This window comes from Lepidochelys kempii, chromosome 1 (genome assembly GCF_965140265.1).
Source record: "Lepidochelys kempii isolate rLepKem1 chromosome 1, rLepKem1.hap2, whole genome shotgun sequence".
In the NCBI taxonomy this organism is placed as follows: domain Eukaryota; kingdom Metazoa; phylum Chordata; order Testudines; family Cheloniidae; genus Lepidochelys; species Lepidochelys kempii.
The window spans coordinates 206,181,302-206,195,000 of NC_133256.1; the positions used below are offsets into that span (position 1 = coordinate 206,181,302).

The following is a 13,699-nucleotide window of genomic DNA, read 5'->3' on the forward strand; positions in this document are numbered from 1 at the left end:
TAATGCATCATTTCCATTTGGCAAAATACACCTCATAGAGTTCTTTCTATTGTGGATGAGAATGTTGTGTGCCTCAGCTGAACAGATTGCCTCAACTGATGTTAGCCAGCCATGCTGTGTGGTGTAAGAAGTGTGGATCCAGATGGAGGACTTGACAGTCTGAGATATTACACTTGGCTGGAGAGGCAATTTTTGTTTTTTTTTGAGGCTGGATTCTTTAGGCCCAAGAATCATAACTACTTCAGCCACACTGGAACTACTATGAACATTTTGCCTGAATTTTCTGAGAATCATTGTGATTAATGGAATTGGAGAGTAAGTGTATATCAGATCCAGAGATCATATATTTGGGCTAGGGATCCCCAACTCCATCCTCCTCCAGACCGGTCTGGACCGAGCTTAGGTCACTGTGATGTGCGTTGCTCGGAGGGTCTTTTTCACACCGCTGTGTGATGTAAGTTAGATTAACTTAGGCAATACTGTAGACATGCCCTCAAAAAGCAAAAGAAAAGGCAATACGTGAGGGAGGAGGGACTTGTCTCTAAAGGCTGGGAGGAGGATTTCTTTTGTTTTGGAACTTTATTAATAAAACTAGACCCCCCCCCTTCAAGAAGAGCTGTTACTGGACTGGTGAAAGGCTGTTTTGAGCTTACTGAAGCACCATGAGGGGAAACTGTGGAAGGGCACCACAGACCCACTTCTGGCCTCAAGGAGATGCACAGAAGGTAGCGGACTCTGTTACAAGGACATTGAAAAATTGGAGTGGGCAAAGAAAAGAGCCACAAAAATTATTTGAGGGCTAGAGAAATGCCTTACAGTGAAAAAGTTAGAGTTCAGTCTGTTTAGCTTATCAAAAAGAAGACTAAGACATACCTTGATTATGATGTATAAGCATCTTCACATGGACAAAATACCAGGTTCTTAGGGGCTATTTAATGTAGCAAAGGAAAGCAGAACAAGAAACAATGGCTGGAAACTGAAGACAGATAAATTCAAAGTAGAAATTAGGCGCACATTTTTAATAATGAAGATTATGATCAATTGAAACAGATTATCAAGGGAAATGGTGGATTCTCCAGCTTTTGCTGTCTTCAACTCAAGAGTGGATACCATTGTAGAAGATATTTTAGTCAAAATAAAAGTTGCTAATGGGTTTAATAGAAGGATGAAATTCTCTAGTGATATACAGGTCAGACTAGATCATCTACTGATCCCCTCAGACTTGAAAATTTCTGAATCCTGCAACTGGCTCTTCTGTGCCCATAATTTTAATCAAACTTTCTCCCCCATATGGATGTTTGGTGAACATCTCCTTATGGAAGGCACAGAGGACCGAATTAGGCAGAAATTCTGTGCAAAAATTCACAAAGAAACTTCCCTTCTGTGCAAAACAGGGTCTTATACAAATACTTAGGAATGCTTAAACATAGGTGTTGTCAGTGGCCAGCATTAACAGCAGCAACAAATGCTCAATTTCACTTATTTTACAATGTCAGTGTCAAAGGGAACAGGTGCAATGGATTAAGTCAATTGAATACACATTTTATTAACGGTGAGCCATGCATTTCAACTCGTTTCAGAGTAACAGCCGTGTTAGTCTGTATTCGCAAAAAGAAAAGGAGTACTTGTGGCACCTTAGAGACTAACCAATTTATTTGAGCATGAGCTTTCGTGAGTTAAGTCTGATCACAGAAAGATTAAAAATTTGACCCTCTGCTATCTATTTTCATCAGATATTTTTGTGCATGATAGCAAATGCACTGGAAGAAAACAAGACACACTTCGGCAAATGCATCTCACAGTAGTAACCTATGTTTTTTCAGGTATCATTTGCTGACTATTCAGACAAAAAGGAAATATGCCAACTCCCAGAAAAATCCTTTATCTGCCCTCTCTGTAGAGCTTGTACATAGCATTAATATTAGGACTGTCAAGCAATTAAAAAAATTAATTGTGATTAATCACACAGTTGAACAATAATAGAATACCATTTATTTAAATATTTTTGGATGTTTTCTACATTTTCAAATATATTGATTTCAATTACAAACCAGAACAAAAATAAATATAAAGTGAGCACTGTACACTTTTTTAATTACAACTATTTGCACTGTAAAAAAACCAAAAGAAATAGTATTTTTCAATTCCCCTAATACAAGTACTGTAGTGCAATCTCTATCATGAAAGTTGAACTTACAAATGTAGAATTATGTAAAAAAAAAATGCATTCAAAAAACAAAACAATTTAAAACCTTAGAGCCTACAAGTCCACTCAGTCCTACTTCTTGTTCATTCAATCACTCAAACAAACAAGTTTGTTTACATTTGCAGGACATAATGCTACCCGCTTCTTGTTTACAACGTCACCTGAAAGTGAGAACAGGCATATTCTCATGACAGTGTTGTAGCTGGCGTCGCCAGATATTTACAGGTCAGACATGCTAAAGATTCATATGTCTCTTCATGCTTCAACCACCTTTCCAGGGGACATGCATCCATGCTAATGAGGGGTTCTGCTCAATAACAATCCCAAGTAGTGCGGACCAACACATGTTCATTTTCATCCTCTAAGTCAGATGCCACCAGCAGGTTGATTTTCTTTTTTGGTGGTTTGGGTTTTGTAGTTTCCGCATCTGAAAATTGCTCTCTTAAGACTTCTGAAAGCATGCTCCACACCCCATCCCTCTCAGATTTTGGAAGGCACTTCAGATTCTTAAACCTTGCGTCGAGTGCCATAGCTATCTTTAGAAATCTCACATTGGTACCTTCTTTGTGTTTTGTCAAATCTGCAGTGAAAGTGTTCTTATAAAATAAACAACATGGGCAGGGTCATCATCCAAGACTGCTATAACATAAAATATATGGCAGAATGTGGGTGAAACAGAGCAGGGACATACAATTGTCCCCCAAGGAGTTCAGTCAGTCAAATTTAATTAACGCTTTTTTTTTTTTTTAAAGCCTCATCAGAATGGAAGCATGTCCTGTGGAATGGCAGCCAAAGCATGAAGAGGCATACGAATGTTTAACATATCTGGCACGTAAACACCTTGCAATGCCAGCTACAAAAGTGCCAAGCAAATGCTTGTTCTCACTTTCTGGTGACATTGTTAATAAGAAGTGGTCAGCATTATCTCCTGTAAATATAAACAAACTTGTTTATCTTAGCGATTGGCTGAATGAGAAGTAGGACTGAGTGGACCTGTAAGCTCTAAAGTTTTACATTGTTTTGGTTGAGTGTAGATATGTAACACACACAAAAAAATATATCTACATTTGTAAGTTTCACTTTCACGACAAAGAGATTGCACTACAGTACTTGTATGAGGTGAATTGAAAACTACTATTTCTTTTGTTTATCATTTTTACAGTGCAAATATTTGTAATCAAAAATATACACATTGATTTCAATGACAATACAATATATATGAAAAAATGTAGAAAACATTCAAAATATTAAATAAATTTCAATTGGTATTCTATTGTTTAACTGTGCAAATAAAACTGTGATTAATCACGATTTTTTAAGTTAATCGTGTGAGTTAACTGCGATTAATCGTCATCCCTAATTAATATTTAAAATGTTTCAAACATTGATTAGTTCATTAGATGTCGTTATCAAAATTACCTGTATAACAGAGTTTGTTAAATCAAAAGGTATTGTGATTATAGAATCATAGAAGATTAGGGTTGGAAGAGACCTCAGGAGGTCACTTAGTTCAACCCCCTGCTCAAAGCAGGACCAACCCCAACTAAATCATCCCAGCCAATGCTTTGTCAAGCAGTGCATTAAAAACCTCTAAGGATGGAGAGTCCACCATCTCCCTAGGTAACCTATTCCAGTGCTTCACCACCCTCCTAGTGAAACAGTGTTTCCTAATAGCCAACCTAGACCTCCTCCACTGCAACTTGAGACCATTGCTCCTTGTTCTGTCATCTGCCACCACTGAGAATGGCCTAGCTTCATCCTCTTTGGAACCCCCCTTCAGGCAGTTGAAGGCTGCTATTAAATCCCCCCTCACTCTTCTCTTCTGCAGACTAAATAACCCCAGTTCCCTCAGCCTCTCCTCATAAGTCATGTGCCCAGCCCTCTAATAATTTTTGTTGCCCTCCGCTGGACTCTCTCCAATTTGTCCACATCCTTTCTGTAGTTGGGGCCCAAAACTGGATGCAATACGCCAGATGTGGCCTCACCGGTGCCCAATAGAGGGGAATAATGACGTCCCTCGATCTGCTGGCAATGCTCCTACTAATGCAGCCCAATATGCCGTTAGCCTTCTTGGCAACAAGGGCACACTGTTGACCCATATCCAGCTTCTCATCCACTGTAATCCCCAGGTCATTTGCCAGTAGCAGTGCATGGGATTCTTCCGTCCTAAGTGCATGACTCTGCACTTGTCCTTGTTGAACCTCATCAGATTTCTTTTGGCTCAATCCTCCAATATGTCTAGGTCACTCTGGACCCTATCCCTAACCCTTCAGCATATCTACTTCTCCCCCAAGATTAGCAACATCCACGAACTTGCTGAGGGTGCAATCCATCCCATCATCCAGATCATTAATGAAGATGTTGAACAAAACCAGGCCCACGTCCGACCCCTGAGGCACTCTGATTGATTACCAGCTGTCAACTAGACATCGAGCTGTTGATCACTACCCATTGAGCCCAACGATCTAGCCAGCTTTCTATACACCTTATAGTCCATTCATCCAATCCATACTTCTTTAACTTGCTGGCAAGAATACTGTGTAAGATGGTATCAAAACCTTTGCTAAAGTCAAGTTATATCACGTCCACAGCTTCCCCCATATCCACAGAGCCAGTTTTCTCATCATAGAAGGCAATCAGGTTGGTCAGGCATGACTTGCTCTTGGTGAATCCATGTTGACTGTTCCTGATCACCTTCCTCTCCTCCAAGTGCTTCAAAATGGACTCCTTGGGGACCTGCTCCATGATTTTTCCCAGGACCGAGGTGAGGCTGACCGGTCTGTAGTTCCCTGGATTCTCCTTCCCTTTTTAAAAGATGGGCACTATATTTGCCTTTTTCCATTTGTCCGGGACCTCCCCCGACTGCCACAAGTTTTCAAAGATAATGGCAAAGGGCTCTGCAATCACATCAGCCAATTCCCTCAGATGCATTGCATCCAGCCCCAGGGACTTGTGCATGTCCAGCTTTTCTAAATAGTCCTTTATCTGTTCTTTCACCACTGAGGGCTGCTCACCTCCTCCCCATACTGTGCTGCCCAGTGCAGCAGTCTGGGAGCTGACCTTGTCTGTGAAAACCGAGGCAAAACAGCATTGAGTACTTCAGCTTTTTCCACATCATCTGTCACTAGGTTGCCTCCCTCTTTCAGTAAGGGTCCCACAATTTCCCTGGCCTTTTTCCTTGTTGCTAACATACCTGTAGCAACCCTTCTTGTTACTCTTCACATCGCTTGCTAGCTGCAACTCCAGTTGTGCTTTGGCCTTCCTGATTACACCCCTGCATGCTCGAGCGATATCTTTATACTCCTCCCTAGTCATCTGTCCAAGTTTCCACTTCCTGTAAGCTTCCTTTTTGTGTTTAAGCTCACCAAAGGTTTCTTTGTTAAACCAAGCTGGTTGCCTGCCATATTTGCTATTCTTTCTGCTCATAGGGATGGTTTGTTCCTGCACCCTCAATAAGGTTTCTTTAAAATACAGCCAGCTCTCCTGGACTCCTTTTCCCCACATATTAGCCTCCCAGGGGATCTTGCCCATCAGTTCTCTGAGAGAGTCAGACGCCTGGTTGTCAAAGTCTGCTTTTCTGAAGTCCAGGGTCCGTATTCTGCTGCTCTCCTTTCTTCAGGATCCTGATCTCGACCATCTCATGGTCATGTCTGCCCAGGTTGCCACCCACCTCTACTTCCCCTACCAATTCTTCCCTGTTTGTGAGCAGCAGATCAAGAGGAGCATGGCCCCTAGTTGGTTCCTCCAGCACTTGCACCAGGAAGTTGTCCCCAACACTCTCCAAAAACTTCCTGGGTTGTCTGTGCACTGCTGTATTGTTCTCCCAGCAGATGTCAGAGTGATTAAAGTCCCCCATGAGAACCAGGGCCTGTGATCTGGAGAATTAGTTAGTTGTCTGAAGAAAGCCTTGTCTACCTCATCCTCCTTGTCTGGTGGTCTCTAGCAGACGCCCACCACGACATCACCCTTGTTGCTCTCTCCTCTAAACTTAACCCAAAGACGCTTAACAGGCTTTTCTCCAGTTTCATACTGGAGCTCTGGGCAATAATACTGCTCTCTTACATACAGTACAACTCCTCCACCTTTTCTCCCTGACCTGTCCTTCCTGAACAGTTTATTCCCATCCATGACAGTGCTCCAGTCATGTGAGTTACCCCACCAAGTCTCTGTTATTCCAATCACATCATAGCTCCTTGACTGTGCTAGGACTTCCAATTCTTCCTGCTTGTTTCCCAGGCTTCTTGCGTTTGTGTACAGGCACCTAAGATAACTAGCTGATTGCCCTGCTTTCTCAGTCTGAACCAGGAGGCCTCCCCTGTTGCACCCTCCTTGTGTTTCCTCCCATTATCCCACTTCTCCGCTTACCTCAGGGCTTAGGTCTGCACCCCCCAGCGAACCTAGTTTAAAGCCTAAAGTTTATAGGTATGAAGTTGTTGGGATAACATGAAACATTGGGAACCATTTTGCATGTTTCCATAAACTTCATAATGGAACAGCAGTTGCAGTGACATGTCACTTAGGATGACCCAGTAATTTTGTCATATAGCCAATCAAAAGCCAACTCCTTATTCAACCCCTATCATAGAAGTGGGATGGAGTCATGACAAGTGGCAGGATATTGCTCACAAACAAGGTTTCAGTCTGGGGAGTGGCATGTCCCTCTCCTTCAGACCACTAAGTTGCAGGGATGTCTCTTTTGGGGTGTTGTCACCTACAGCTAGTCAAACCTCAGCTCCTTAATTATATATTAAATAATCAGATAAGTAATTGGTAATTTAACTATTTATCATGTTCACTCACTTTAACTTGATGAACATTCTAAAAATTTAGTTGATATATTTTTAAATAATGTTGGTCTTTGAATAAGGAACTAGAAACCACAAGTAAAGAGCTAGTCCCATGATTAAGGAATCAACTTCAGCCTCACCTAGTATGGATGCAACTACAGCAGTATAAAGGTAATTATAATGCTATAGCTTATTCCAATAGAAAAAGCAGAATATGCTATACTGAATGCATCCGATAAAGTGAGCTGTAGCTCACGAAAGCTTACGCTCAAATAAATTTGTTAGTCTCTAAGGTGCCACAAGTACTCCTTTTCTTTTTGCGAATACAGACTAACACGGCTGCTACTCTGAAACCTGATATAACGGTATATGTATTCCTGAAAAGTGCATCCACACAGGAGCTGTACTCGTGTAACTATTTTGATTAAAACCCCCACACCAGCAATAGTCAATTATTTTTGTCAAGTTCCAAATTTCTTGATCAAGGTATAGTCAAGGTCCAGACTCTGGAGAAAATACAACAACAACGATAAAAAGTAAATTAAAAGATTTCGGAGTCCATTCAAAAGCCTCTGGAAGTCTGGATTTGGCCCATGGTCCATCTACTAACTACCTCTCCCCTGCCCCACACCCATGGGCAAAACAGTTATACCCATATACACAACTACTGCTCTCCTGGGTCTGTCCCAACAGGGCATCCCAGCTCAAGATTAAGGCCTGTGGACTCACCAAGCACAGGCACCTTTGAACTGCGCTGACCTGTACCACGGCTACAGCAGGCGCCCTTCCCTTGGGGCGGGTTTGCCAGGCTGCACAGACAGACAAAGCCACAGGCGCGCACGGGGGCTTCACCGCAAGGATCAGAGCGCCCGGGGGTCCCCGCGTTGGGGCCGGCGCCCCGGGCAAAGCCGGATGCTTCCCGCCCCCGGCCTCTCCAAGGAGTCCTCCCGTTTGACATCCCGGGCGTCGCTCGGGTCCCCTCCATCGGCACCAGCGCCCCCCCCTCGCCCGCAGCGCCCTCAGCCGCCGGCCCGAAGAGCCCCGCTCCGCTAACGGCTGCGGGACGGGACGAGGCTGCGCCGGCCCCCGCCCAGCAGCCCCCGCTGCTGCGTCGCCCCCCCCGTTGCGGCTCCGCCCGGAGGCAGCGAGCGGCACTCACCGGCGGGCAGGGCAGACGCGGCAGCCCCACCGCGGGGACCATCCTCCGGACGGGCGCCCCGCGTCCCCCACAGGCTCCACTCCGATCCCCTCAGCGCCCCTCACTCGCACCCTAACCTGCTAGACGCACACGCGGCCCGCAGCAGCCAATCAACGGCCACATGCTGCGTTGCCTGCACCAATCCGCAAGCCAGCCGCGGGGGAAGACCTGCGCCGTACCCATCGCTGCCCTGGACTGACCAATCAGATACAGAGAGGGTGGAAAAGCGTAAAAGCAGCCAATAATTTAGGTTGCACGAAACAGGAACTGCTGGTGATTGGCAACCCGCGGAGCAAGTGAGCAAAAGGACTAGGAAGCAGAGGGCGGGAATATGCCTTAAAGGAGAGGTGGGGGAGCGCGCGCGGAGAGGCTGGCCGGGAGTCACTAAAGGGGGATAGGTCCTTGGCGGGTCGGGCGGCGGTTGCGGCCGCCGGGGAGTCTCTGAGCTGGCCCGGGGCTGACCTGGCCGAGCCGGAGGGGTCGCGGCCGGACTGTCAGATGCTGGGGCCGGCTCTTGGCGGGTCGCTCCCCTCGCACCGGCCCCTCCTGCAGGAGCCCTCAGCCCCGCCCCAGTGCTCCCAAGCCCCGCCCTCGCCGGCTCGCCACGCCCGGGGAGGGGCGGGCAGAGCGGAGCCACGTGCCCGGGTTGTGTAGGGCTGAGGGGAGCGGGGCTCCCTGCCCCAGCGCTGATTGGCTGCTCTTCCTGAGGAGGCGGGCAGCTGGGGCAGGCAGCCAATGGGAGGGTCCATAGAAGGGTTCCGGTTCCCTCCAGCTCTTGTCGTCAAGCGGGGGTCCAGGTATCGGGGGGGGACACAGAGGTTTTCTGGGGGCTGCAGACCCTCCTCTAGAGCTTTGCCTAGTTTTACAACAGGCTACGTAAAAGCACTAGCGAAGTCCTTGGGAAAGAAAATTTCATGCTGTGACTTGTTTATAATAGTATACCCTGAAGTGTAAGTACCATACTTCTATTCCAATTGATTTATGACTATATGGTGAAGACGAGCCATTTTTCAGTAACAGTACGCAGTGACGCTTTTGTATTTTGATGTCTGATTTTGAGTTGATACTTGGGGTACACAAGACAAAGCAGACGCCTGAAAGGGGTACAGGTAGTCTGGAAAGGTTGAGAGCCATTGCCCTCAAGGGCTAGAGCTTGTATCCCCAGGCAGAGCCCTGGCCCCTGGGAACCTAGTGCCAGAGCTGATAATACTAAGCTGGGGTGAAGGTGGGCCGCTGCCATCCTGTTGCTCAATCCCTGGGGAAGGGGGAGATTTTTATACACCTGAAGGCTCATATGAACTTCCTGCACTGGACTTCTCCAGAAGCCTCAGTTGCCACATTGAGATCCCAGCCCACCACAGTGGGATCTGAATCCCATGCCAGCATTGTTTCCAGGGCCCGCGTGAACTGCATGCCAATAGGAACTGTGTGATTGCCAGTGCCCTGCATGCAAGTTTACAGTTGGTTGTAATGTGCCTTTTTAATTTTTTTCCCCTTCTTTACAAATTTTTTTTGCATTTTCTTTTTTTCCCCATTCCTCACAACCCTCCAGTACACTTTTGCAGCCCCTTTGGAGGTCACATCCCACAGTTTGGGAAATGCTTGTTTAAGGCCTTCCCTACCAGCCTATCCCCAGCAGACCACTACCTGGGTTCTGTGCCTGGTTCACTCTCCATAAGGACCCACCACTGGGTTCTTCATACCCTCAGACCCTAGACAGTTCCCACAGCTACTTCTTGTTCTTCCATCATGGAGAGAGACACACAAGGTCTCACTTCATTTCTGCACTCCCCTACTGAAAGAAAGGCAGTCTCTTACATAGTCTTGCCCCAGTAGGCCCTGCTTCTAGCTTGCAGTCAAGTATTAGAGGGGTAGCTGTGTTAGTCTGTAGCCACAAAAACAATGAGGAGTCCGGTGGTACCTTAACGACTAACCGATTTATTTGGGCATAAGCTTTTGTGGATAAAAAACCCACTTCTTCAGATGCATGGAGTGAAAATTACAGATACATAAATATATACTGGCACATGAAGAGAAGGGAGTTACCTTACAAGTGGAGAACAAATGTTGAAGGCCAATTCAGTCAGGATGGATGTGGTCCACCCCCAATAATTGATGAGGTGTCAATACCAAGAGAGGGAAAATTGCTTTTGTAGTGAGCCAGCCACTCGCAGTCCCTATTCAAGCCCAAATTGATGGTATTAAGTTTGCAAATGAATTGTAGCTCTACAGTTTCTCTTTGAAGTCTGTTTTTGAAGTTTTTTTTGTTGAAGAATGGCTAAAAGTGGGGAGGGTTAAGTGTGGGCTGGAGGAAGCATTTGGGGCTCACCTAGGAAGCTGACAGAGGTTAGATGGATGGAGAGAGCAGAGCTTGAACAATGGGATTCACTACAGCTTGACTAGGCTCTGAACTAAACAGAATGAACTATGCTTTATTCTTCATTCCTCTGTGTTAACCTAGGGACTTCCTATGCTGTGTTCCAGATGACTAATAAACCCTACTGTTTTGACAATGCTGCGTGAGTGTCACTGCAAATGCTTGGAGACATGCCATCAGTGTACACATCTCCATCAGGGGTCTGTCTCATCTAGACTTGCTGAACAGGGCTCACCGTGTGAAGGAGATGTGGTGCAGGCCAGAGGTCCTGCCTAAGGAAGCAGTAAAGTCACGTGGCTTATCGTGGAGGAAGAGTGAGACACTTAGTCTGGCACACTACAGAAGTTACTTTAGAGACCATTCCAAAGCTGGGGCCACAGCACTGATCCTGTGGATCCCTGACACTACCTCCCTTTCCATTTGCAATTTGACAATATCCATGTGGCAATCTTAGCAAATTCTCTCACTGAACAGTTAAGAGAGGTAGCTCAGTATGTCCAATCTGATCACTGTAGACCACCCACAACTGCACTTATTCCAAGCAGCTCTGTAGGTGAGTGGATTTGGATCTGCCATATGAAAGACCTGGCTTCTATTGCCAGGTCTACTTGAAGTGATGTTGAGCAACTTCACACTTGTAAAATGGGGTGGGGCTAATACTCAAGTGTCTTGCAGGATTGGGGTATAAGAAGAGCCCTGCAAATCTGTGGACCATTTTTGTGGATTGCATGCAGATACAAATTTTTTATCCGCACAGGGCTGTAAATATAGGATCTCAAAGGTGGGGAAGCAGCTGTCTAGAGCTCTTAGCCTATGAGTTTGCTCCCCGCCTTCCAAATCTTATATTTCCCCCCTCCCCCGTATGTACTTACTTAACAGAAACAGCTGCCTCCCTCTCCAACTGACCTCAATAATGAAGTTGGGAGAAGTTTCCTAAATAGCTTGGCTACTTAAACTGTTGTGATAGGACCACAGGGGATTTTGCTGTCTGTCTTGTTCTATCACATCCCCTATTTCAGTATGCAAGGGAGAGGGAATAGAGGCTGCTTCCCTGCCATCCAGATCCTCATAGGCTATGAGCTGCAGTCAGCTGCTTCCCTGCCTTTGAGAGCCTATATACCAGGGGTGGTCAAACTTACTGACCCTCTGAGCTGCATACAATAATCTTCAGAAGTTCAAGAGCCGGGCGCACCGCCTGGGTCTCGGGACTTCTGCCCTGTGACAAGGTAGTGGGGCTTGGGGCTTTAAACCTGTGGGGAAGGGGATCTCTGGGTTTCAGCCCCACTCCTGCTGAAATCCCGAGCCCCAGCAGGTGCCTCCCCAAGGGCTGAAGCCCCACCACGCTGCTGCAGGGCAGAAGCCCTGAGCTTCCCTCACCCCCTCCCAGTCTGGTAGGTGGAGAATGGGGGGAAGCACACTTTAACTGTAAAAGAGCCACATGTGGCTCAGGAGCTGTGGTTTGGCCACTCCTGCTATATGCAGTGCATGCATGCATGCATACAAGCTGCTCCTCCTGAGAGGCACTGTGAGAGAGTGTGCTGCTGTTGGTGTAGTACAGATAGATAAAAAGACTGAGTGCAGATCACAGGTCGATTCTTGCAGATGCGGATCCACATTTTTGTATCCATGCAGGGGTCTAGGTAAAAGGATCTGGTCAGCAATAAGGGGTATGAAGTGCAGATATATAAACAGTAGTAGACAGACATGAGACCATAATTCACATTCTCCCATGTTCTCCTAAGGCCCATGGTTATGTCCATCTCATAGATTACAGGCTAGTTGGATGGTCTGTCATTTACAGCAAAATCATGTAGACTTCAGCTGTCTGTTTCCTTCTCTTTGTTTCTTTTATGAAATTATTGATGCCTGTTTAAGCAAGACACATACCCCTCAACTGTGCTGTGTTTTGGGTGACAGCGAGCAGCAAAGACACACCTACAAGGCAAACTGGATGAGATATGCTAGATGGACTTTGGTAGGGGGTGGGCTGTAATACTGCAAGGGACAGAGATTGCAGTCCTCAGCTGATGACTCTCAGCAGAAGTGAAGAGAGCAGTCCAGGGGCAAGCAGACATGCCCCACAGCAGCCTCTGCTGCAATCACGTCTCCCTGTCCTCTTTCTAGTCCTGAGATATCACAGCTAAGGCGCTTGAGATGACAGCAGCTGCAGCAGTGTGGAGCACAAATTTGCCAGCTTCTGCTGCTGGTGAGACCAGAGCTCTAAGCTCCACTCCTGATACAGCTTTAGCACCAGCTGTGCCCTTCAGGTTCCCCAGTAAGTCAAGCGACAGCTGGTATCTTCAGCATTGGCAGCAGTGCATTCTATCCAGGCTCACAGCAGCCTGGCACACCACACTGCAGAACCAGAAACTAAGACCAATAAGTTCAACTACTGCTTTGGGAGCAGGTTTTTTTGTGACAAGACAATGGCTGTGAACTGGGCAAGATCCATGATGTAAATTATGGGGGTACTGCCCATAGCACTGTCCAGCTTTGCTAAAAAAGCTAAACTGGAAATTTTAAAAGCAGGTAATTTTAATGGGGGAGTTTGTGTCTTGGGAATCCCTTGATCAAGCGATCACATCTGCTTGCACAGCAGTTTTCAGGCCAGTTTGACTATGCACATACATTTTAAAGTACTATGAAAAATTGCTCTTATTCAGAAACTGCATCAGAAGCTTAATTCTGGGGCATCTTCTGGTGCCTCATATTTAGCATTTTGGGATAAAGTTACTTTGTAAGTCAGTTTTGCTGGGATGTATTAAGGAAATAGATGTTGCAATTACTTTAAATTGGTCATTTCTTTTGTTTGTAGTGCTTAAAGATTTCAGAGTGGTAGCTGTGTCTGGATCAGCAAAAAGAACGAGTACTTGTGGCACCTTAGAGACTAATACATTTGTTAGTCTCTAAAGTGCCACAAGTACTCCTCGTTCTTAGTGCTTAAAGAGTCTCTCACAGCCTTATCTGAGCTAATGGAGCTTTTTAAAAAGAAAAAACAGAACAGGTAAGTTTTGCCCCTTCCTAGGCAGTGCCTGGAGCTACTACTGACAGATTGTCCATGCCTCTTTTAAAGAGGACACTACCAACAATCCTAAGGAAACCTCTTAATACTTTACCAATCTCAATCAATT

The 13,699-nt window shown here is 45.9% G+C and overlaps 1 protein-coding gene across 3 annotated transcripts in view; it reads right to left on the reverse strand.

The window, feature by feature from the left end:
* USF3 (upstream transcription factor family member 3) overlaps positions 1–8,289 on the reverse strand; it is a 98,813-nt gene extending 90,524 nt beyond the window's left edge. For all 3 annotated transcript variants that reach the window (XM_073310129.1, XM_073310131.1, XM_073310149.1), the window contains exon 1: positions 8,153–8,289. The gene's annotated coding sequence lies outside the window, so the exon portion shown is untranslated. The remainder of the gene's footprint in view (positions 1–8,152) is intronic.
* Between the last annotated feature and the right edge of the window lie 5,410 nt (positions 8,290–13,699).